Source organism: Oxyura jamaicensis, chromosome 2 (genome assembly GCF_011077185.1).
Source record: "Oxyura jamaicensis isolate SHBP4307 breed ruddy duck chromosome 2, BPBGC_Ojam_1.0, whole genome shotgun sequence".
NCBI lineage: Eukaryota > Metazoa > Chordata > Aves > Anseriformes > Anatidae > Oxyura > Oxyura jamaicensis.
Window position 1 is genome coordinate 62143375 of NC_048894.1, and position 26788 is coordinate 62170162.

Consider the following 26788-nt stretch of genomic DNA (forward strand, 5'->3'; position numbering starts at 1 on the left):
TCACATAATCCACAGCTTTGATTGCTGCAGATGCAGACCTGAATGAGACTTTTTTCACTTTGAATTTATTTCCAGTTTTCAGTTTAAATTGAACAATCAGCACTTCAGGAGAAACTCCAAGTTTCTTATGCCTTTGACATTGGCACAATAAGCTGGCTTAGGCTCAGAGTCCTGCAAAAAGTCCCAGAGGAAATTCCAGTCTGGTGCACAGCCAAAAGAGGTATGGACTGCCAGGCTGTGGACATAATTTTTGCACAGCAGGAGTCAAAATATAAAGGTTTAGAAACAAAGCAGTGAAGTCATTACCAGGAACTGTGATAATCATACTCACTCTGGTGGTTTGCATCTAAGTATTTAAATTTGGATGAAATTAGTGCGGGCCCTACCATGTTGTTGGTGATATTTTAAAATGCTGATTTCATCTTCAGTCCTTGCCTGAGCCTGGTTCCTGTAGTGTTAGGATTTGCACAAAGATAATATGGTGCCACCATCATAACCCCTTTCATCCAGCCCTGCTCGGTGACGGCTCGCGGCTCATCCCCAGCTTCTGGGTGAGCTTGTGAAGGTCCCGTCGGGACGGGGGGACACAGCGGGACGTGGGCTCTGCCCGGGGAGTGAGGCTGTCACCTGCTCCCGGAGGGGCAGGAGGCACCAGGGCTGATGTACGTGCATTTATCCGTAGCTGGGATGAGGACAGGAGTGTCGGGACCCCCGTGTGCCCCCCAGGAGCTCCCCGGTGCCACCATCATAACCCCTGTCAGTCCCTCTTTGTACTGATCCGTTGTCCCCAGAGTTAATTGCAGAACACCCCATCAAGACTCACTGGCACAGAGTAAGAGTGACAAAATGATCTCTGGTTGCCTCCAGACCATGGCATGTTCAAAAACCTTCCCATTTTCCAATACATCTTCCAGTTCTTGCTTGTGACTGTGTGGGATGGGTTATGAGTGGTAGCAATGTTTTTTTTTTTTTTTTTTTTTTTTTTTTTTTGATTTGGTTTTCTTCTGGTTGTTTTCTTCTAGACTAGTGAGATGAATCAGGTTGCTGAGCATACCCCTGGGAAGTCCTGACTTTGCTCATGGAAGGTCATGCGGAGAGGTAGAGCTGTGGCTGGGGAGGATATAGGACTCTTTGGGCAGGCACAAAGCAGTGATGGGGATGCACCATCTTCCCCTTTGGGCAGCAGCTGTGTCTTGAATGGGTGCAGTGATTGCTTGAGCCACTGTCAGGGAAATATGAAGGCCAAAGTGGGAAGTGAAGACAATTTCCAACAACAGTGGCTATCTAACGGCATTCATTCATTCAGCCAGTGGCCTGGAACTTCCTCCAAATTCTCTACAGGCTCAAAATATGCCATTATCTTAAAACAGATTTGCAACCACTCTGAGCTCAGCTCCAATGAGCAGCTCACTCTGTTTTCCATAGCAGGGAATATGTGTCCCTCATTGCTAATATGTATATATATATAGCGTAAACATCTGTCAACTGTTTATTCATTATCTCACTGTGTCACATCTGTCAGGCAGATTCAATTAAGTGAACATCCAGCTCCAGTGAGACTTTCTGTGCATGCGAAATGCATCAAACCTCAAATAAAGCAGGGCTTGGCAATCAGGAAATTGTAAAATGAACTAAGGGGAAAGTGGGCAGGTAAACAGTGTTTGCTGATATTTCCAGGCTTGCTGCCCTAAAGAGTGCAGCTCCATGTTCTTAGAAGTGCTTGCAAATAGTTGTATATGTTAAGCAAAGAGAGGATGATGGGGACTAGGGGGACAGTTGGAAACATTTCACTACTTATTATCTGTGATTTCCTTCTTTGGGTAATTATTTCAAGAAATGCAGTTTAATCTCAGAAGTTTTGTCTTTTAATCATTAAATGCCTGGAAGTGCAAGGCATGGTTTTGCATGCACATGTGTGTTTGTTTTTACATTTCCTATTTCAGTGCTCTGACAAACCATCATTAATGTACAAGGTCATGCTCAGTCTCCAGAAGCCTTTTCCAGATGGTATGACAGAGCAAACAACCTTTGCTACCTCACAAGAAAATATACTTAAGGAAGGAGGCCCTCTTCTTTTGAGTCACCTTTGAAAATATGGCGCTAGCCAGTTTAGCATCTGCATGAGCCATAATCACCTGAGGACCACCCAGTGAGCATGATGGAGACATGTCATCATGCACATGGGCAGCAGTGTAGCTGTGGTGGGTTCTCAGCAACTTCAGCAAGCTCCTTCTGCCTGAGGTGGCCCTTGTGCAGGTCAGCAGTTTGTGACTTCTCTAGTTTGTCATATGTAGGTCCTGTCATGCCTTGACTTCTTACCAAGTTAATTTCTTCCTTGAACTCTGAAAAGAAGGAAATGCAGCCCTGGATGTTTGAGGAAGCAGAAGAACTTGCAGGATCTGAAGGTTCAGCTCCCTGGTGCATTTTACCTGATTTGAATATCTGCTTTTGTTCAATGTTACTGTTTTGGACCTTGAATACTAGCAGTAAAGCAATTCATGGCAACAGTCCTGGATAAGGCACAACCCAGACCTGTAGAGAATAGGAAAGCAGACACCAGACTGTTTATATTCAGAGCTTCTGGAGGGCAATTTCATTCTTCATTGTGTTATGTCATAGACTAATTTAACTCTGCCGAATTTCAGCAGTTCACATAGGTGCAAAAATAAGGTAATGGGAAGGATTGGTCCTAATCTGATTTGTATTCATACTGATTTAAATACCTTCCTTGACTTGGTTTCTATATGACAAGATAAAGGAGCCACATTTAATTATTTTTTACATTAAATTCACTTGAAATGCCAATGGTGGAGATTTTGTGTGTTGAATAGTATAACATAAATATGGACATTCTGAAAATCTTTGTAAAATTAGGCTTAAAATCTAGAACTGCCAGGAATTTCTGAGTTCAGTAAAAATTACTTTTTGACAGCTCATTACAATACTATCATAATGTCCTTCCTGGACTAGATAATAATTCAGAGTTTGGCACATGAACTTAAACTGATTTTCCTGGTGGATCAGTCACAAAAAAGTTGCAAATATCCAGCAGAGACATCTCATCTGAGGAAAATTTTTGTCTGGAATATTCTTACTAAGAAAATTCTCCAGGGGTGGGGACTGAGAGCTAGAGGGGTCCCCTGGCAATGTACAGTGCTATGGCAGCAACCGAACCAAAGCAGGATGTTGTGAACTGACCTGGATCCCTTTTTTAAATCTTTAGTCTTCTTGTGTTGGATGTAGTATTTTTTTATGTTAGTTTTAAAGTTCTAGCAGCTGGATTCATGTTTTTATATGAAAATCACAATCACAGATGAAGTAAAATCCTAATTTTATTTTTAAATTTTTAATTTAATTTTTTAAAAAATTACTTGAACCAGAAGACCACAATGTTTTCATTGATTTTACCATTTCCAAATATTCCCACTTTCCAAAACTCTATGCAGTTTTATGCCAGAGAAAGTCTTGATGACTCTGGAAAAATAATTAAGAGGGTTTACCAGCACTTCTCATTTTATCTTGCCCAAATCACCGTGGGCAGAGTTCTTGCCCCAGCCCTTACTCCTTCACAAATTACCGTGGCATAAAGATATTTTCACTGAAATGTCCCAATGTCAAAAAGAGCAGAAACATCAAATATCCAAAAGGAAACAAAACAGTAGAACAAACCTGTCCCTTGCCCATGGCCTGCTCTTCCCCGTCTTTGCTTGCTACAAGGCTCTTCTAAAAGCCCATGGAGGCCTTTAGAAATAACACAATGTCCCTGAGTGGTTCCATGTATACCAGGACAAGAAGGTGACCCATCTTCAGCTGTGATTTTTAAGTATGCAATATATCATTAGGTAATTTCAGAAAGCATTTAACAGGCTCTTGAAATCAGTTTAAGTGGCTGCAACACTTGGAGCTATCTAAGGTGTTTTGATGTCTCTGCTTCTTGTGTGTCTTGATGAGGTCAAAGGCTTAAAATATGAAACCCAAATGTTTGTTGTAGGAAAACACGTGTCATATATACGTTCATGCTTTTATTGTTGCAGCTGCAGCCCTGTGTAAATTGCTGTTTGTGAAGTTTGCCATTCACAGTTGTGGCACTAGATTAAACATTTCCTTTCTGAAGGGCTAATTAATGTCATCCAAATTTTGAACAGTTAATTTCTAGGTAGTTTCAAGGCAGCTGCAACATCTATAACCAAGGAAACTCTTACTGGAATAAATGGACCTTACACTCTTTTACGTTTTACCAAGCTAACTTGGGAAAAGGAGATGTTTAAGACTCACATACTGTTCTCTTGAATGGAGTTCATCCATCCTACTTAAATCAGGGGGATAATGCTTAACTTGCCAAAATGTGAGATTAAATTCAGTGATACAGGAGGAGATAAGAGCCAGTCAACCTCATATTTTTTTTGGCAGAGCTCTTCTCTGACGCTCTTGCAGTAGTAATGGGTAGAAAGGGACCATGCTATCAGAGCAGGCAAAGAGCACTCACAGTGTACCCAGCACTTGTAGTGTCTGGGTTTTGCACTTGGATATCTGTAGCCCCTTCAGTCTAAGGAGGCGGACCCTGAACAGAGGCTTCATCTAAGCATCAACCTTTTTTTTTTTTTCTTTTTCTTTTTTTCTTTTTTTTTTCTTTTTTTTTTTTTTTCTCCTGTCAATATTGCCATGGAATAAACAGGAAACCTGGAAGTAGCCAGACTTTAGAATGGACTTCCTTCCAGTGGGTAGCTTCAGTACCATTTATTTCCAGGCTTGCAGCTGACAAGATGTGCCCAGTAACTTAGTCCTTTCCTTAGCTGTCCTGGCAGGAATAGGTTGCTGTAACCCATGGGGGGAAGAAAAAAACAAACAAACTAACAAAAACAAAGAAACAAAAAAAATTTCCTTAGCTTAGCCAGATGTCCATTAGGAGTTGTCATCAAGATTGTCTCCTTTGACTAACAAGAAAGGTGGTTTCAAAAGCGATCCAAGGCATCCTAGAAGAGATGGAAAGATTTGCTATAAAAATTTCTCTCTTTACTGAAGACCAACTGTATGACTATCTTAGTCTAGAGGTTTCACTCTGATTTCACTTTGTATCAGGTTAGCACTAGGTAGGATGAATGTATGATCCAAATAATGGCCAGCATCTTTTGGAACTACAGATGTGACCCTATTTGGTTCCTTTGGTCCTCCAGCAAAGCCCAGAGGTTGTGGTTATTGGGTGAGATCTGTCCTAGATGAAACTGAAGGAGTTGATATCATTATTGAAAAAGTAAACATTACATCAAGAATAATAGAACAGGGGAATGCTTATGATTTTCGGTTCGGGTTTCTCTTGGACTTGCACCACTATCTTCATGAGTGCAATCAAAACAGAAATTTATATAAACTCATCAGCAATGTCATCACAAAAATCCTGGCAGCTCAGTGCTGTTAGTCTTGTTCTCTCCTTATGTAAAAAAAGGTTTTAGTGTTCAATTATTACAGCTGTATTTTCTATCTGATACTGCTCAACAATGCTTGTACTTTCAAAAGCAGACTATTAGAAATGAGAAATGCATAGGGCAAGATTTTATTATTTTCCAGAAGTTTTTTCCCTGTACAATGAAAACAATTTCAGGCATTCTTGGTGCATTAAAATGCTACTTTAATACAGTGTAAGGACTGGATTTCCTGAGTTGGATACCTGCAGGAAAGTAGGCAATTTGAGGCTGAGAAAAATATTGTCACCGTTTATTTATCACTAGGTGATAGGCTGCTTCACAAAACCCTGGAATTCTATGCACTTCATCTTGAAGTGCATAGGCCTTAGCAGTGAAGACACAAAAATAAGTAGTTCAGTCAAATGAATGGACTTTCACATGATGATACAGAGGTATGAGAGAGGAATGAAACAGGAATGGAATTTTAAAAAAAAAAAGTCCTTGTTTCACTCTTGAAGCCACAAATTTTAAAATAAACCATTACTGGAGATGTTGCTTTGGGAATAATTTACTTAAGCAGTAGGAGAGCTACAAACATGCCTGGCACTATTGAAGCAGGAGGAGTGTTAGCAAGTGAAAGAGGGGAAATCTTGAGAGTTATGGCATACTAAAAGAGACTAGGGATTTTTAAGTGTAGATCAGCAGGAGATCAGGTGTGCTGTGGTATTACAAGTAGTTGTGTGATGCTTTGAAGGTCTGCATTTAGTTCCCTGATATGTTGCTGATTTCTTGTGTGTGGCAGAAAAATACTTATCTCTCTATATGTTGGTTTCCCCTTTGTAAAAGGGGGATAGTTTATTCAGCCCTCTAAAATGGGAGAATTTGGACCACTAAAGGCTGTGAGCTATGTGCACTGGAATGCCTTGTGTAGAGTTTTATTTTATTTTATTTTATTTTATTTTATTTATTTATTTATTTTTTAATCCAAAGTATATGCAGAGGTAGTCAGGTGAGCTGCAAAGTCTTTGAAAGGAAACATATGCTCATTTTATGTACGTATTTTTTTCAAAATATGGTGAATTAATGCTTTTGTTTTGCATTTCTGTTTATAATGTGACATATGCTTTACTGCTTATGGAAAAAAGATCCTGCAAAATTCATTACCTAACCAATAAAGGATATTTGAAACAAAGGAAAGAAAACTGGGAAGGATGGATTGATACCAGGGTAGTTTAAAATTTATCTGTCTCACTACATGTGTATTAAATGGATTGGGAAATTCTGAGAACAAATCATAACCTACTTATTAGTAAATCCACTTCCAAAGGCTGAAATAGGGTTTTTAGTCTAGACTCTTGAAAATCATCTTTGTTGGGTAGTAGAGCTGCTTAAACATTGGAGATGCTTCTAGACAAAGCTGACTGAGCTGGTCCTTTACCAGCTAAACCATCCTCGTCAGTTCTTCAGTGAGAAAGCTAAGGTTTTACCTGGTTATGTACACCACCACATCAATATATAGTTTGTAAATATTCTGAAATAACAATATTTTGGTCATCTGTGTGAACTGTTCTTACATTTGTCAAGGTTTTGAACCACGTGGAATTGTTTGGTTCCATTTTTTTTTTTTTTTTTTTTTTTTTTTTTTTTTTTTTTGCTTACGGAAAAGGTGGTTCTTTCCTGATGTCAGTGGCAGGGAGGAGAGGCAGAAATTTTTGAGAGCAGGTCAGGAAGGTAAGAAGACATTTTTTCTAAGACCAGCTCTCTAAAAAATGACAGGGTCTATAGCTCGTTATGGCATAGCTGGAGGTTCCGTACAAAGGCAGTATGACATGCCCTGAGAGCGGTAGCTTCCATCTGCAGACATCAGCAAATTAAACTCTTGCCTTCTTTTATAAGAGAGATGAAACCTTTCCTCTCTTTCCTTCCTAAACAATGGGTTTAGCATATAAGCATCATGCAAGCAATTACTCTTTCTCTTAATAAATTTGTATTCAGGGTCTTTTAAAATAAGCTAACGCAAGCCTTGTGTCCTATTTGCATGCTTCTGGGTCAGCCTAGAAAGGTCAGCCTCTAGGAATTAGTGTAGCCTTGGGGACAAAGTGTGTTATGAACACTTAGCCATTACAAACAACCCCATTGAAATCTTCTTGCAGCAAGTTGTCTGTTGTTCATTAGAATTAAATATAACTCTGCCCACTGAAAAAGATTTTCCTCCTCATTTGTCAAGGCTGTATCCTGGCATAATTAAGCATAAGCAAACTACCTTTCTCAAATCATCTTTCATTAATTTGATCCAAAAACCTGAACTTATGTGTCAGTGACAATAATTAGATACATTGGTGGATTAATAAGACTGTATGTGGAGTCCAGATAATCTGCCCCACTTCTGACATCAGCAAGAGACCATCAGCATGGGATAGAGGACTCTGGTCTATGGGTTATGGTTCCGATGACTCCCCAGCATATTGCAGGGCTGCAGCAGGTAAGGTAATGAGGGTAATGAGTCAGGGGAATGGCCTGATCTCTCTGCTTCTTCCACTGATAGTGACATGCCCCGAGGGCACCGGGCCAGGACAAGCTGTCATTAGGCAGTTTTTTGGTGCTGCTCCATCTCACCTTCACAGCGTCAATTCGGAACTTGCTGTTCTTGGCATTTGGTCACTGAAAGGACTGGTGGGATCAACAGTAATGGCATTTCAGAGCCACTTGAATTAATTAATTTAATTAAAATTAATTAAAAAATAATTAATTAATTAATTAAAAATAAAAATGATGCTTGGCAGGAGATGTGAATGACTTGTGTTCACCACAAATTTTAAAGGTATTTTAGGTACTTAAAGATACAGGTAGGTCCTTAACAGATTCTTCCAAAGTAGCTATATGTTCAACTCCAATTATCTTTAATGAGACTTATGTGACTCCTTATTTCAAAGAGTCTTAGTAGGAACATATGCGAGGGTTTAAGGGCAGGAGTCTTTACAAATTTGGTACGATGTCACTACTGAACATAAGACCTCATTATTTCAGCATTACAAAAATGATTTGACATTAAAATAATCTGTAGATTTATGAATGCCTTTGAACATTTAGTGGACTTACAGCTTTCATGTTGATTAACCAATCTGGAAAAAAAGAGCGTTTTCTAGTTAATCTGAAGGTTAATTATGTGTCACAGTTATGGGCTAGAATTATGCAACTATGCAAGTGTGAGGGATGAGGAAAGAAAATGCATATTGTAACATTTAAAAGAAAACACCAGAGTTAGCCTTGAGAACACTGCAGAGAGTCCCCCTTCTTTAATGCTACTGTCAGAGGAGAGGTGGACCTCACATTTGAAGAATCTCCCAATGGCCTGAAGTTAACACTGAGTGATGTGGCCCAACATATGGGTCATGGGCCTTGGCACCAGAAGAATCAGGGTTGTGTCCTAGCACCTGACCTGGCACAAGACCACAGGTACCCTAATTCTCTTCAACAGTCCAACATCTCCTCTCCTGGTAGGTATTTTGAGAAATCCCAGTACAACAAGCTCACAATGAGTAAACTTAGCATGGCCAGCTGTGAGCAGAAAATGTATGTTCCTAGCTGCATATGGGTAATAAGCATGAATGTGTAGTCAATGGAGGCAGAAAGGTCTGGATATCCCCATGACAAGTCTGTGCTTATTTTATCTGCGGTTCATTCAACACGCGCGCGCGCACACACACACACACACATACACAGGTACTCACATCCTCTTCTCTCCTTGGGGAGCTGTCTTGCATGTGGTATTTCTGCTAGCATAGGGAATAGAACAAATGTTGGACTGTAAATAGAAATTCAAATGCTAGACAGAAAACTGTGCTGATAACAATGCCAGTAAACTCTATGGCTTCTTAAAAGCATAAGTGGTTTTTCAAATCATAAGTGATAAACAGTTATGGAAGCAGGGAGGTAAGGTAGTTAAAAGCAAACTATACTGAAAGAAGATTACTGAAAGAAAGTGTGAGCATGCATAGGAAATGATTTGCATTTGTTTGGGTTTAATTCTTTCAGAAGAAAGAGATGGTGAAAGGGAAAGTACTGAAATCTTAAACCGATGCAAATTTATCAATATTCAGCTGAATAATAACACAAATAGTTACAGACAGCATGTTGATAGAGAGAATGAATGAGATGATAATCATGATGGTAATGATTTATTCAATGAATCATGTTGTTCTGATGTGACTCTGAAACCACCTCCCAGGTTTTTGACTTTAAAAATTGTTTTTCCTCAAAACAGAGAGAAGGGACTGAAATATTGTATCACTGTACCTAATTATTTAGTTGCTATAGGTTGCCAAGGATGTAAGATGTGCCCCTGAAGGGGTGGTACAATCTGTGACAGTAAAGTTAGTGAAAAGCACTGGATGTGTCTATATTGAATATGATTTTGGGGGAACAAATCACTTATTAATTTTTTAAAAAGGGTACTTTCAGGCTACCTGAAAGAACTTTTGCAGAAACCAAAGAATAGTATTATCTAATAAGGGGGGGGGGGGGGGGAAACGTGGATCTTTTTAAATCAAAGAATTTCAATGCTGTGTTTCAAAATGACATTCTTCTTTAAAGCAAATTTTGCACTTTTAAAAGTGGTGATTGACCTCCCCCGTTATTGAAACACTTTTTTTTTTTTTTTTTTTTGTATAAAAATATATGAATAATATTAATATATATTTTGACTTTTTTGTTGCTTGTTTTGACAAAAGCACAGAATTCAGGGCTGTATGTACCCTGTACATGTGTATGCAATAGCTGAATTAAACTAAAATAATAAAGGAAGCAGTTTTGAAAATGAAGATAGCAAGAGTAGAAGCTTGTGATGGTTGAGCTGATGCCTTTTGTGTTTTGATTCCTTTTTGACATTTACTGTAGACCAAACCTAGCAATTAGCTATTCCTGGTTTGCTCTCTTTGTCTGTTATCTCACAGGGACTGCCAATATATCCTTTGGGAATATTATAATGCAGAAAATCATTTTCTAGTTTTTCAGCTTGCTTTTTGTTTTCATGTAATTGGCATTTACAAGAAGGGCAAAACATTACCATAACAACAGTCCAGTGCATCTTTTTAATTCCAAGCAATGGGGAAGATCTCTTTCCATTTCCAAAGCAACTTTGCAACAAATTATTAAAGAAAGATTGTTTATATCTATACATACACACATATGCTATAATTAGTAGTTTTATATATAGTTAAAAAATGAGAATTTCAACATTTGAAAGTAAGTAAAGCATTAGAAATGAAGTAATCTTCAGGCAATATTGCTTGAATGTGCTGTGAGTGCAGGTAGTGTCCATAGGTCACTGATCTGGTATGCTCTCGTTACTGAGAGGCTAGTCCAAAACCTAGCACTACGTGTGTGCTAGTATCAAGATTATAAGTATAGGCATTTGCAGGTTCACAGGACAATAGCATAATTCCCAAAGATAGTAATCTCTTCTGCTTGGCACATTGGAGTAATAAACGGTGTAGGTAAGAGATCTATGACATCCAAAATTAGAATTGACCCCATGACCATCTATCTATATGCCAAAGAAGGGGGAAGGCAATGACTCTTGAAATCTGGAGACTTAATTTTGTATAATATTGCTGCTCTGACTATCCCTAACACTCATTCATACAAGAAGCAAAACCCCCATCCTTCTTCTGTGAGAGCAGAAAGTTAACTTCTTTTGCACCAGGGTGTATGATCCTCATAACCTTTGTCAATGCTGGGATTTGATGTAGCCCTTATAGAATAAAGCCCCTATGGAACTTTCTGGCTATATTCCAGCATTGTAGGTAGCTATATCTAGCAATTTCCTCTAGAAAATTATTAAATTTCATCTGAAAAATCTGTTTCCTGGGTTCTGCTGGAAACTAGTTACACAGTTCAAACATACTGATGGTTATAAATCTCTTGTTTTTCCAGATTCTGTTTACTCATTGCCATCTTGTGTCCTTTTGCTCTCATTCCAATACCTTCTTTTAGCTTAAAAGCTCTTCTGGTGGGGAATTATGTACCGCTTTCCTCCAGTGGGATTACTGAAAGTAATCTTATTCCCTCACAGCTGTGCCCCTGACAGTCTTCAAATGCTTAAAATCAGGTGTGATTTTCTATATAAAGCACAACCAATAGTCAATGTAATAAATGTAAAGAAAAAAAAAAAATGTTGGACAGTTCAGTAGAAGAAAAGATATATGGTACCATTATGACCTAGCTGATTAGTTCTTCAGTTCTTGGCAAAAAGATCTCAAAGTTGGCCAGACTTCTAAGTGGATTCCTCTTTTCCATCCTCTCTTTCTTTACCCTCTCTCCCCAGTTGCAGTGTGTGTTGTGGAGGAAGACTGCAGTTTGGTAGCATCAGTTAATCACTGAGGGTGTGCTTACATTAATGTTTTTTTTGGACCAGAGTGCAGTTTTGAACTGAACCTCCTGGTTACCCACACTTGCTGTGATTTGTTTTGTGCAGTGGTGTGGTCTCAGAGCTCGTGAACTGTGTTGTTTTAAGAGGAAATTAACCTGAAAGACATGCTGGAGTGCAGCACTTCAGCTGCAAATGACCATCCACACTAGGAGGCCAGACTAGATTTAGTCTGAAAATAATAACAAACACAGTACAGTCTGGAAATTAGGTCCTCAGCACCAAGTGTTCCACCCTACAGGCCTGCCTCCAGTGGTTCACATGGCTTGCTGTTGCAGATGCAAATCTTTCCTTTGTCTTTACGGTTATCTTTGCATCCACGTGTGTCACTTTTAATCTTACATGAAGTTTTTATCCTGTGTTTAGGAAAACAGACATAGCTACTCAGCAAAGAGCAGACTGACTGCTGTTCCTTTGTATGAATATGGTTAACACAGAAGCACATCACTAGTAGTCAAGATTAGGAGCCAACAATACATTTACCTCTTCAAACAAATTCCTATGGGTCTATCCCTTAGTTACCCACTGACTTATAAATACCCATTTGGGTACAAAAATGTCTATTGTATCAGTAAAGCCTATGCTGAGAGAGGTAGATTAATATTTAAAGGCTTGAGATAATATGGCAGATTTAGACACTGCATTTCCATATATTGAGTTTTCTTTCCTTAGTGCTATAAGCCTAGAGATTTCTGCATTTAAATCTTGCTTATTAGCCCTCAAAAATGTCCTTTTAAAAGAGAAAGAATACTGTGCAAAATGGTTATCTGCTTTAACTAAGATACATTTACCAGATCTTGAAGTAGGAATTAATAGCCTTTTTGATGGTTGTAAATCTAATTCAAGGTAAACTTTGGCTGCAGTCCCTGTATTTGGAGATGTGCAGTATAGGGCTAGTCTGATGGTGGTACTCAGGACATGATCATGAGATTTAGCTGGACATCACCAAGATGATGGTTTAAGCTATTGTTTTAAATTCACGGTACTTGAGGCCCTCTGACTTGAAGGAACGGCTACATTTTGAAGGAATATTTGAAAGACAGAATAACTGTATTTGCAGCTCCTGAATTAGTTTAATGTAAGCTGTGTCCTGTGCTTCTAGTTGAGGAAACACTTCTTTACTATGTAGATGACTGAGCACTGGCACAGGTTGCCCGGAAGATGGTGGAGTCTCCCTCCTTGAAGATCTTCAGAAGCTATCTAAACATGGTCCTGGACAAGCAGTTCTAGGATGTCTTCCTTGTGGACTTCCAGAAGTCTCTTTCAATCTCAACCATTCTGTCATCTTGTGATTTCCGAGACAGAGTTTAAAGGCATGTTTGAGATCTCTGTGCATGGGTAGGAGTTGGAGTTACTGTAGCAGTAATGGCAGGATTGTTTTTAGTGTTAACACAACAGTAAAGACAAGCCTAAAGCAACAACAATTTATATTTTGTACAATCTAGCCTCATTACTGAATGGCCACCACTTCCAATGAAAATGAATCTGAAATGCAGTACATTGTCAGTTGACTGCTAAACCAATTCTTCTTTCTTTCCTTTTATTACATTTATAGACTTGGTTATGAGAAGAGAATGAGTGATTATTGAGAATATAAACAAGTTGAACAAATCCCTGTATACCCCTGTTCATGTAACTCCTGCAAATGTAATTCATCCTTGCATGAAGAGAATGTAAACTGGATAATCATATAGCTGCCTGAAAAGTATCTTAGTTATTATTATTGCCCAAGGTAACATCATAGCTAATTTTTAGACTTATACAACTTTGTTCTCAGACAGAGTATGTCATATTTGGCACACTAAATCTTTGCAGATTTTACTTTGTTTTTAAGGACACTTTGTACTCTCATTTTCTTAACATGTTCATAGTGGAGCTTGTACCAAAGAAAGTTATATGTTTTAAGTGCTCTCTTCAAGGTGGGTTAAAAAATAAAGAATCAAACACTGGGAGAGTCTAACTGGTAATCCCTGAGAAACTGCTTCATTCCACTAATTGATATGATGATTAGGTATGGAAACTGCCTTGAGTGAGTGGTTTCACCTTCTGTAAATCCTGAAGTGTTCCTGAACTTGGATGTGAATGTGAATGCACTGAATGCCATATGGACAGTATTCCTCCTTGGCTGATGTTTTAATACTCTATATCATACACATCAGAGGTACTGTGCATAATGGAGGAAAAGATGAGAGGTTTAAGTTCTGACCTGACTTTTCAGCCTTGTTGGGTGCAGGTTTGCTAGAGGAGTTATGTTCCTTCTCATTGACTATGCTCAGGTTGTTACATTTCATTCTGGTTGGCCTGCTCTTGCATGCCACAATGCTTCTCAGACATACAGGCACAAGTTCTGGTGCTATCTTGGGGAGGAGGGGTGGGAAGAAATGCTGAGTCACTCCTACCAGAAGGGGAGGAGGGGTGATGGGAAGGGCACCCTGGTGATGCTCAAGAATCCCCTGGGATGGGTCCCATGGCAAGGGCAGTGCTGGCTGGCATTGCCCTTTGGGAGGATCTCACCTCCTACAGCTCCTGAATATGCAGAGCATCCGTGCTCATTGCTGAGGGGACATCAAGGGGAAAAGTACACCGATGACACTGTGCTTCCTCCTCAGCACCAGGAGTGCATGTTGTAGAGTCCTCTCTTCACTCCCTAGGATTTGTTTGGGGTCTCAACAGATTTTTATCCAGTCACTGTAAAGCTATTTGCCTTCTGCCTAGTCCTTATCTGGTTGGGAATGGCTTCACAGGAGCTGCAGAGGGCTGAGAAGACAGCAGAGATAGACATGTTTTCCTCAAGACACAGTTCTGGTTTAAGCTAACTTTCTTTCTTGTGTGCTTTTTAGTGCAGACATTATTAATTTGGAGACAACTCTTTCATGAAATGTTTCTCTTTTTTTCTGTTTAAAGACTTTTTCAGCTACTATAATCCTGTCAAACACTGGCAATTCAAAGGACAGTTTATTTTCATGCCTTCAAAATGGACTGATAGATATTTCCTTTTGGGATTCTTAGAGGAGAAAGCAGAAAGCTGGGGGGTGGTTGGGAGAAGAAAGCCAAATTACAATTCAAAGACAGCATCTGCAGCAGATACTAGCTGTTCATGGGGATTCAGCTGGTTCCAGGTTGAGGTTACAGACTTGGAGGGGGGAAAAGTCCCCCCCCCTTTTTTTTTTTCACCCAACCACAGTGGCTTTGATACACAGTAGTTCAGTAATGTCTTCTGATAAGGACCTACTTATAATATATATATATATATATATATATTCTGGTTAGAAACACTGATTATGACACTGGAACTGTGAAAAGTATCGGATAAATAAAAATTTTGTGAAGAAATTAAATATAGGCTAGCTGGGCTTTGCTTCCCAAAATTATGTTCATCTGTTTCACCACTTACCAAGCCTGATTATTTGATCCCAAGGCTATATGCTGTTTTGGAGTATATCCTACTTCACATTTTGTAGAAAGGTTTGCTTTGTGGAAAATCTTGTGTGCAACATTCTGGCAGGCAACCTTCTTTTAATTCACAATATATACAAATGGACAACCTCTACTGGGCCACTGTTCTGGTAGTGTTATTCAGTGATCCTACCTGTGTGTCATCAAGTACTGGAACTATAAATCATTGGAAGAGCAGGTTGATTAAATATTGTTCTGTGCTTATTCTGCCCGTTTCTTTTTCCAGTTTGGGTCATTCTCAGAAGAATATTAGGATAGGTAGACCTTTGGCACAATCTGATGTAGCCACTCTTACATTATTAGCTGACAGAAGATTAGGCATTCATAAGAATTTCACTAAAGTAATGGTTCTGCCATTCAGAAAGCAAATTTGCTTGCATCCCTTATGTGTTATTATCATTAAGCTCTTAGGTAAAAAAAAAAAAAATATGGTATTTTCAGAAATTACTTGCCATTTTTGAATGATGTAGATTGTATTTAGGGCGACATTTTAAAAAGACCCAATTCTCTGAGAACATTTGGCAACAATTCTTGGAGAATTAGACTGCTTCCAGGTAGCTCAGGCTGAACAGAGAAAACAGGAGTATTCACTTTACTACAGATTTCTTGGACTGACATCCAAATTTAGCTTGTGGGAAGCTTTCTTCTCTCCTTATACAAGAACTTCTGAGATGAGTCGTTTTTATTTTTTCAGTCCTTTGGATACTTACTTTCATCTGGATGATATTTAGTTAGACCTGGTGCCTTGAATATGACTTATATTTGTATTTGCATTTTCAGTGTTTTGTAAATAAATACATGCATTTATTTTTAACCCAGCTATTTTAAGACAGTTTGTCACATGCGGCACAGAGGAACACATGACCCTGCTTTGCAAGTCATCTTGCAAAAACATCCTAACAAGTGCCGTTATAGCAGCAGTAGTTGTGAAGAACCCTGAGAGCTGTGCCAGGAATCAGGAGCCATCCATAAAAACCATTTGAACCATGGGTAGGGGTAGAGATTGTCCTCAGGAGAGGCCACCAGAGACTGAAAGGGCTGTTCATTCCTTCAGAGCCCTGGCAGCACCTCTAATGTAAGCAACCCTTGCAGAGTAATAAATAGTTTGGGATTTATTGATGTTTGTGGGTAATACAAAGGCAGTAAGGAAGGCTGAAATTTGCTAAAGAAGTTGGCCGCTATTAATAACTTCCCCAGATCTAATTAATGCATTTTAGGATGATAGCACACAGTTATCTCTCCTTGGAGACCATTCGTGGCACGGATAGATGCATGTAGCCTGTACATGTGTGTGATGGGACAGGATGAAATAATAGTGGTGAGCTGCTTATGTGTGGCTATATTTTTATTCTCTTGCCTAAATGAAACAGCCCTTACTTTGAATTTGGTACATCGGTGATATTAAAAGTGCATTCTAGTGCCACCTCTCTGAGTCCTTCTTCAAAGCATTATCAAGCTGTATACTGCTTGCTTCCTGCTGTTTTGTTTGTTTGTTTGTTTGTTTGTTTTGTGTGTGTGTGTGTGTGTTTGTTTGTTTTTTGCTGTACACTACTCGGGTGTTGTACTCCTCCACCCCAGAAAATGCTGCACATCCATCTCTGATAGAGGTGCCCCTGCTGTTGTGTTACACCCACCAGTCTGTACATTCATCTCTCTAAGCCTTGTCATCCAAATGTGACACAGAACAACCCAAAAGGGTGCTCAAAGTAGTCTGTCATATGTGAATTGGCTGATACAGGTGGACACAGTTGTCTCAGCATTTGGAGACTTCAGGCTGATCTTTAACACTTCAAGGGCATATATTTTTCAGCTGGGACCAGAACAAGAACAGGCATATGCCTGTCTAATTTCATTGCATATTATGATTCATAGCAACCAAAGATTCATGTTTTATTTACTTGGTTATTTCTGTTTTTTGGCTTTGTGTTTATTCCTTTTTCTTGCCAGTTTCTAGCCAGCCATGAAAGAAGAATTGCTCAAACTGCAGAAGAATCTGCATAATGGTACCTCCAGCAGAAACACCACATTTCTGGCAAGTAAGTAAATACATACAATATTTTTAGCCCAGTTTTGTCTGCCTCAAGAAGCTCAGTTGTGTTTGAAGAAATATCAGATAGCTTTGACACATAGCTGAATTCCAACTCTGAAACTTCTAAAATTTCACAACAATGAAACAAAGTCATAGAAGGATGGTTTTGGGGTTGACCTGGGCTGTTTTCCTGTATCAGTCAGTAAGAGTGGATCTATAGAGCACAGCAGTTGGTGCTGAAGACCAAGATTGCACAGTTCAGGCGGATTTACTTTGGATTAGTTTAGTCTGGTTCTTGCTGTCAGCAACTGGCATTCTGTAAAGGGACTAGTGGAAAGCTTCTTCCAGGTAAATTTCTTTTGAAAGACATCTACCTTGTGTTCTCCTGGACTGCTTAAAATGTGAAGCAAAGCATAGTAAGAGGGGACGATCAGGAGATTTGGAACTCTTGATCTGAACTAAAAAGGTAACATAGACATGCCCATAATCTTTCCCAGTCCATCCTGGACCTCTAGTAAGTAGGTTAGGAAGCTGCTCTACAAAACTGAAAGCTCTACAGAGGTCTCATGTTTATTTCTTATCACAGCACTGGCAAAGGTGACTTTTTTCCCAATCTAAATGTGCTTCTATGGTTCAAACAATTTATTTAAATGGTGATAAAAGTCACTGTGTGTGTTGGGCATTTTGAAAAAGCTGATTTAGTGCAGTTTAGCAGCCCACACAGACAGGTTGCTTTAAAGCAAATACTTTTTTTTTTTTTTTTTTACTGGAGTATCATTACAGGCATGTGATAATGGAGGGGATATCTTAAGACACACAGAGAAGAGAATCTGCATTTAATATAGTTTTCCAGAGACAAAAATTATGGCTTATGTTTTCCATGGTGCTGTTTCTGCAGTGAAATTGTGAAGAGGGTCTATGGTACTGTGATCCAGAAGCCAATGGATAAGATTTAATTGTGTTTTCCTGTGAAACTGAAGCACAAGCTCAAGCACCTGCCAGCATTTCTTGACTGAAGTGCTTATCTGTTTTATACTTTTCTTCTTTCCTTTTCTTTTCTTTTTTTTTTTTCTCAGCTGAAGGTGAGTAAGTGTGAAGTGCAGCCTTTCAAACATGTAAAAGCTAGGGGAGATGAATGGGATGCAAGAGAGAATGAATGTTTATGTATGGAGCTTGCTGGAGTTTTGTGCATGATTACAGAAGTTGTGTGTCATGGCCTGGGTCAAGGAAATAAGCTGAAAACATGGTCCAGGATTCAGAATTTTAAATTGTTTCCCTATTGCAAGTTCAGCAGGGTTTTGTTAAATCCATCCATAAAGCATGCAGAAGGTTTGGATTGCTTTGTCACCCTCTGATGACTTGAAGAAGGTGAACTTAGCAGGGAAAAATACAACTGAGATAATTAACCTAGTTTCAGGAGCAGCATTTTGACAATAACAGGGATGTAGCTTGGGTCGTTGGATAAGATGCTATAAGGGCTTATCTGGACAACTGTGCAAACTTCCAGTCCTCCCTCTTGAAAGATAACTCAGACTGGAACTGTCACAGAGAGATGGTGAGGGGAACAGGGAGCCTAACCTTGTAAAGGACTTTAAAAGAGCATGGTTTGGTTAGACAAATGAAACCAAATCTTGATGGAACTTGATGGCCACAAATGTTTGAGGAAGCTAGCTTCCCGGTCAGAAGGACAAATCTACGTGAAATAACAAGAGTGGTACATGAACACATGGCTGTTAAAAAGCCATGAGTAAATTTCACTTGCAAATTGGATACCTAGCTATCAGAGCCATGAGGCTCTGGACCAGCCTTCTGATGGCAGTGGGGGCAAGAAAACACATGTATAATACAAAGTTGGATTATATTTCATGGAAGGAATAGTATGATGCTCTTCCTGCAAGAGAAGGGGGCAGCATTTAATGACTCTTCAAGATGTCCCTTCAAATTCCATGTTATGATGCAGTGCTTTTGAAAAACACCTAAAAATAACATAAAATAAAGGAAAGTTTAAACTCTTGTAAAAGCAGATATTTTCATAAATGAATGACTTTGGTTTATTCCTTAGGATGATGATGTAAAAATACCCTCAACATAAAGTATAAAGACAGTGTTCTGTTTTTTACTGATAGAAGCTCATTATCCAATATGGGGGACAAATAATGATTATTTTTTTGGCTGAGTATTAGATTGAGATGTATTGAATCTATTTTTACTTAACTGGAATTTTGCTTGAGGTATGTACCTGCTGTAGCAATGCTATCCATGATTGTAAACAGGAGGTCTAACTATTATAGCAATACGGACGAGGTAATAGAGAGTCACTGTCAGGAGTGCAGTTGGTGAACAGGCAGATAAAACACTGCCAACCATGATTTTGTAGCCTATGAGAAAACCAAGAGATCTACACAAGATATCTGATGTATTGTGAGCTGGGGATGTTGAGACTAGAAATGGCTGAATATCAATATCAGCAATCAAAGACACGTGGTTTAAGTTGAACACATGCAGCTAGTAATGAGTGAGGCTAAAATGCATGTTTAAAGAAACGAAACTTTCTAACTAATGGGAAAGTACAGGATGTGGTGATTGAAGGTTGATTAAACGTTTGCAGTCAGGAGCTCTGATCTGGCTTCTTTTCTCTTAGGTACCTATAGCTGGACCAACTAGATGCTGTTTGATCAACTGAACATGCTAGATGTTGTCCAGACAAGGCTTTAAAGCTATTTGCCACAGTGACTGGATATAGAAACCAGAGCAGTGAAGGTGGTTTTGAGGGAAGACTGTGGTTAAAGCAGACTGAGTGTATAAGATCCCTTTTCAGTGACAGAGGTAGATAATTAGTCTAATAATTGTGGCTAGTGTGTAAATACTTGTAAATAAACTTTACACAACTTCTGTGGCTCCAAGGATTCCAGAACAAGAGATATTGTGGGAAAGACATACACATTTTAAAAAGACAATTTAACAATAAGAATTTGATTTTAAAAAAGGATAATAATTTTATAATAAGTGTTATAATAAAAGTAGATTACTATAAAAGAGAGTTTTCCCTGCCCCTTGAAATGGTTGCGGTGTTTTGCATTAACCTGCAGTGGAAGGAATTAAGCTAAATCAATTTGTGAGCTATTCGCCCAACTTTTGGAAATATTTTGCTAGAGATGTCACAGGACAGGTTAATACAATTGAGTTAGCACACTATGGCAAGTCATGTTAATAAGTTTTGTGTCATACAGTCAACTGCGAGGATCCTTGCTTACATCTAAATTTGTGGTAACCTGTGGCTGTGTTTTTACTAGTAAATGCTTCTAGAGAAGAGAGAGAAATAGACCACTGACCTGATACAGGTTGAGAACAGCACAGCTAGTTGAACAGCACTTAAACTCTAAACTGGTGTTTCCAAACAGCTGGAATCAGAAGGTAGCCTAATAACTGTCTGCTCACCCACCTGCTACACTTTGGACTGAAATCCGTACCTCCATGCTGCTGCTGACCATGCAAATAAAGAGAACAGCACCGCCTGGCATCAGAAAAGTATGTGGTGTCCTCGTGCCTGTGGGAAACTGTTGGGCTTAGGATCCTGCATAACTTTCTGTATTCATCTTGGGTGGTCATCATCACTGTGAAATACTTCTTGCACTCTGTTTCAGTTCAAAATCCTATATTAACTCTTAGTGTCTCAAGGGAAGAGTAACTCAAAACAGATGTACCATGCAGGGTAGGTTGTACAATATTAATCTATGTTGAAAAGGTCTTTCAAAAAGTACCATGGAAACAGTTCAAAAATAACTATTAAAAGCAGGATAATAACTTTTACCTCTGACACTAAAGGAAATACAATCTAGCATATTATATTCCTCACAGATAAGATGAACAATTTAAGCACAAGACAAACTAATCCAATAAGCATGTTAATGAAAACACTCCTGATTAAAATCACTCAGTAAAGTGATCATGTGGAAATTTTAACAAGTAACATGAGTTGTAAAAAACAAAGAAACAGTCACAAAGCTTTTGTCCAATACTGTTTTCAGATGAGTATTGTGCAGGACCTCAACAGACGTAAGCTTCAATTTGATGATGCTGCCCCAGTAGGTCCAGTGCAGCTGTTGGGCTTTGACAATATTAGTATTATATTGCAGTGGTCTTCTGTCTGGGGGATGTTGCCTGGGACAGGGGGCCGGAAGTCCCCTGAGGAAATGTGTTGCCAGAAGGCTGCTGGAGGAGCCAGCCAGAGAGTGGAGAGAGCAGCTGGAAAATAATTCAGCTGATGAAAAGGCTGGGCTGCACCAAGACCCTCTGGTCCAGAAGGAACATTGTAGCAGAGCTGCCAAGTACATCAGTTGGGTTAGGCTTCTGCAAGCTGCCCAAGCCACACTGGGCCTGTGCAATGCTTTGCCTGCTCTTCAGGCTTGCCAAGGACAGGGGGAGACATGGCGATGTGTGTTGGTGGGCCCTCAGCAGGGCAAAAATTGAGTTTTCCCTCTCTTTGTTCAGAGGATCCTGGGTCCCTTTGGGGAAATGCTGTGCCACAGAGCAAAAGACACCTCTGCAAGCAGGCTGTGAAACTGAGCTTAGGCTCTCTTTTCTAGGGTGATGAAAATCAAGTGTCTGTAGGTAGCAAAACTGGAAATACAGTGCCAGCAGAGCAGGCAGTATGCTATGTGGCTTCATGATCAGTGAGTTTGGAGTGCCAATGTTTGTTAGGGCACTGAGGAAGCTGCCTGCAGGGCTCCCGTTAGCCTGGGTAGGAGGGCGTCACTCACCTGAAATAAGCTTGGTAAGGCTGCCGAAATTAAAAAACAGCCCTTTACCCAAGGCTCGGTGAGTCACAGCATTAGAAGTCATCAGCTTTCATTTGAACCATAGCAGATATAAAAAATCCAAACCAGAATGAAACTGGTCATCTGTGTGGTTTTGATGGTGGTGGTTGTGGTGCTTTGTTTGGTTTGTTTGTTTGTTTATGGAAGAATCTCATTAGTGCCCAAAGGCATCTCAGATGCCTTACTGTTACTTTTCAAAAAACTTCACTGTTATTCTTAATTAAATTTTCCTGCCTTTGCTTAATTCATAAAATGGTACTTGCAAAGTACTTGCAGCAATGGTTAGTTTGGAAAGAGCTCTGCAGTCCAGGAGGACATCTTGTCTGCTTCCTTGTCTGCTTCATTGTACATTGTGTAGCATTGCAACTTTTCCCTCTGAATGCCAAATGACTTGCACAGCCATGTGTTGAAATGTGGCAGAGTGCAGCATGTTAACATCTCTCTCTTGTGCTATTGCACAAATATTTAAAAGAATTACCTACTGATTGATTAGCTTATATTTGTGAATTTGGAGGAATTGGAAAAGACAGTAATAATAAAACACTTATTTTGTGTTTGGTTTAGAAGTAACAATTTAATAGAACATTTTTTTAGTTATAATGAACTTCAGCAAAATTTGCATGACAATAAAGTGTGATTAAAATGCTCTGCATTTAACTAAAACATCTCATGAAAAGATCAACTTTGAAGCAGATGAGGTCAAAAAATCTTACAGTTACTCTGAGCCATAGTTACCACACCAAGGCTGCTCAGTTGAAGCTTTCTGAATATTACCATTACTCTGTTATTAAAAACAAAAAAAAAAAAAAAAAAAAAAAAAAACAACTTGCCTTTCATTAGAAACAGGACTGGGCAAGAAGAAACAAGTTCAATAAGAAACAAGAAGTCTGGTGACTCAATCTGAGGAATTTACTTCTCAGAGTCACCTGAGTCTGGCTTTATTTACCCCCAAGATAAGTTTTGTATATCAGTTTAACTTAGAAATTCATGATTTATTTATTTATTATTTTGCAAATAATAAATATTTACAATTAACTTCTAGGTGCTTGACTTTATGAAGATAATTAATAAAATAACAAGAGTTGTGAAACACTATTTTTTTTTAAAAAAAAAAAAAGTCTTATTTTTCTTTTTTGTTTCCTCTTTTACCACTATTTGAATCAGGAGCACTGTGAGAAAGAGAGAACTGGAAAGCAAAACGCCTCCAAAGCTATGTAACAATAAAAACCTAGCAGACAGCTTCTGAATATGTTCTTAAGACAATATGGCTAGTAAAGCAAGCTTTTATTTGAAAAAAATACTGAAAATGTGTGTTTGGATAGAAGACATGGGTATTTTTTTGTTTGTTTCTTTGTTGCAGGAAGGTTGCTATATGTGTTTATCTTAAAATTGCTTTCCAGTTCTAAGCTACTGAAGAAACTTATTGAAATGGACTGGTCAGGGAGACAACTGAAAAGACCATATTTTATGAGGTTAGATTTAGATTAAAATTATGACTAGATAGCTTTTACATTAATAGCAGAAATGTAGTTCTATTTTAAAAATACAATGTCTTTCTGTCAATGCCATTTTCATTCTGCTCCCTCACTTTCTTTCTGACTTTCCAAAAATGAAAGGAGAATAAAATAGGAAAATGGAAGATAAATAACAGCATGTCTTGTTCTTTGAGAAAGGTAAGTTTGGAAAGTTGTACGCTGGCTATAGAGATAGGCAGAGAACAATTGTCAGGAATGTGCAAAATCAAACAATTCAAGAAATGCTATAAAAACACTTTAAAAAAAAAGTTTTGACTGCATGTGATACTTTATATATGGATGTTTGCTTATTATGATGGTAATTGCACATGGACAGAAGACTGCACAATATACTGGTGAAGAAACAGCACTGTTGTGGTTCATGAGAAATGAAAGTTCTTTGAAAATGAACTTTCATTGACAAATGAAAGAGTACTGCAGCTCCTTCAGTCAGTGTGAGTTCTGGGGAAATCAAAATGCTGCTGTTGTTGTCTTTCCCCAGTCAAAAAACTGCACAAGCCTACTTGTACAACTCTTGTGGAAAACCCTCTCTGCCCCCTAGCAACTATAATAATTATATTATGGCAGGGCAAAGGTTAGAAGCTAGGAGTTTGTGATGTCTATGCCAAAATGTTTCGGTGCGAGATGCAAACACAAAAAGGATAGTGAGTGCCAGTGCAGCAGTATATGTATATAAATATCTTTAGAGGGCTCAGACAAACCCATACCAGAAAAAGTGAGGCAACATGGCAGTTAATAAAGATGCCTTTTACATCTGTCCAAGTCCAGGAAGAAAGGATTCCCTGTATCAACAGAGAATGTGATATGTTATTAGTGTGCAGTAACTGTACCAGTTGTACCAGGTGGATTATGGAAGCTGTGATGTACATAGTTTTGGGCTTGTTCATGAAGAAAAAACATGGTCACTATTATAGGCAATACATTAACTAGCATTAAACAGTGGTTCTAAATATTTTAATGGTTGATTTTGTGTGGTTCTTAGCATGGGAAATTAATATTTCTCTGCCCAGTGCCTGTTACTGTTTTAAGTTAAAATAATACCTATATGGAGACATGAAGAAGTATATCTATGTATAAAGTCTGGGACTGTTCATTGATACAAACCAATACTAACACCACTGCTGTGCTCCTCAAAGATGAAATTATCACCCTACGGAAACTGACAATAATTTTTCCATAAGATTTAATAGTCTCTTTAATTTTTGTTAGTATTAGGAGTGAATTGTTGTTTTTATTCTAGATCATCCATGAACTGTCAATAAGGAAGAGTAGGCCGAAACCATACCCAAACCTTACCCATGAAAAGAGCCAGAAGATGATTGTGTTGTTCTCTTAAAAATAAAGGACCTAGCTGTTGCCATGGATTAAATGGATTTTTTTTTTTATTATTTTTATTTTTTTTGAAATAGAGTAAAGGAAATGGTTGTTAAAGTTATTTGCTGTAGCATAAATTGAAAGATGGAGATTTTAAGAATAGAATTTATGTCTTGGATATGAATCTGGAAGTTTGTTCCATTTAGATGTGATCAAATTTACTAAACATGGAGCTTTTCCATTCATGTATTGGAAGTGAATCCCTAAAGAGGGAAGGGGATGGGTGGATTAGGAAGGCACATTATTTTTGCAAGACAGAAATTTGATAAAGAAGGATCAGTATCCCAACGTGTTGCTTTCAACAAGATTCCCTCTAAAAATGAAGCGTTTCTGTAACAATCTCTAGAATTTCTGTGCTGCTTTTGGGTGAAAAACCTTAAATATGTGCATAGCTTGAGACATTTAGATAAAATGGAATGAAATATACAAAGTATCTAGAGATGTAGCTGGGAGAGAATTGTTTCTTACTGGAAAATAAAACACTTTTTTTTTTTCTTAATGAAAATCAAGATGCATCAGGTATGCCCCACTTGCAGGAAGGTTAACTGCGGAGCACAGTTTTACTTCATCTAGATAATTTCAGTGCTGTTAGGACTGCCAAGCACAGCTCATTTTTACCACTTGACATGAATAATAAATGAGTGGTTAAAAGCTTCAGATGAGGATACAGCAAATCTCATTGTCTTCTCTTTGCAGTGTGTTGTTTTGTGCAGCTGTTCAAAGCATGTAAAAATAGCCACCATGCAGTCCTGGCTGTGTTTTACATCACTTCTGTACCATTGATGTAATGGCCTGATCAAAGCTCCAACTGGTGGAAAGAATGTCTGATACTCAAACTGGGGGCTCTTCTGTTCATTGCAAGAGACCTTCTGAACACCACATTGGATTAATTCCAAAGTTGCAGACAATGTTCCAGGTATTGATGGCCAAAATCCTACAGATTTCCATGCAGAATCAAGCAAACTTGAGTGAAATAATTTTAAAATTGGACTGGTTCTCATTACAGCTGAAATTATTTAACTACGGAAGTACCTGGTATAGAGCAGATGTGCAAAATTGTCCAGTATTTGCTGGTCCTTAGCTACTTGTACATGGAAAACTGAAAACATGCAACTAGGTGGTCTTTATTCCTAATTAATATCAATAGTATTAATGGATATTGGAACAGTAGTCTGAAAGTCTTCTGAAATTAATTTAGTATGAAGGCAGTGGAAAAGCAGTCAACAGAAACCTTACTTGGATAAATTGCTCTGAAATAGAGATGTTCATACATCCCTTGGTGTCGTGGGTTGGAGAGGAGAATATTGTTCATGTTAGGTTATTTACACAAAGCAGGATGCACTTTCCTTAATTGCAACCAGAACAGCTAGGTGTTTATGAACATTTTCAGGTATGCTTGCAAAGCACATAATTTTTCCTCCCTTTTAAATTTCACTGGATTCAGGGAGTTCACATGTGTCTGTGTTTTTCATCTTCTAAGGGATCAGTGGGAGTACTAAGAAAAGGAAAGCTATCAGCGGAGGCTTAAATTTACTGTAGAGGATATACAGCTTCAATGGAAAACTTTTATGGGGTCTTCGAACTGAAAAAGACCAGCAACTTACATCAAAGACTAGAAAACAGTTTTCACCTTCTGGCCATTCTCGTTCATTTCATAAGGTTCTGCTTTATTTCTGTGCAAAGGAGTATATATGCTTGCATTCATTACATAACTGAGTTTGAAAATCATTTTATGACTCATCACTTTG

General features: G+C 38.6%; 1 long non-coding RNA gene across 1 annotated transcript; it reads right to left on the reverse strand.

Annotated features, from left to right (window-relative positions):
- Positions 1–959: 959 nt before the first annotated feature.
- Positions 960–3375, reverse strand: LOC118161517. The gene is made up of 3 exons (XR_004748065.1): positions 2430–3375; positions 2136–2342; positions 960–1222 (listed from the first exon to the last, which is right to left on the reverse strand). It is a non-coding gene; the product is annotated as an uncharacterized LOC118161517 (long non-coding RNA).
- Positions 3376–26788: the final 23413 nt, after the last annotated feature.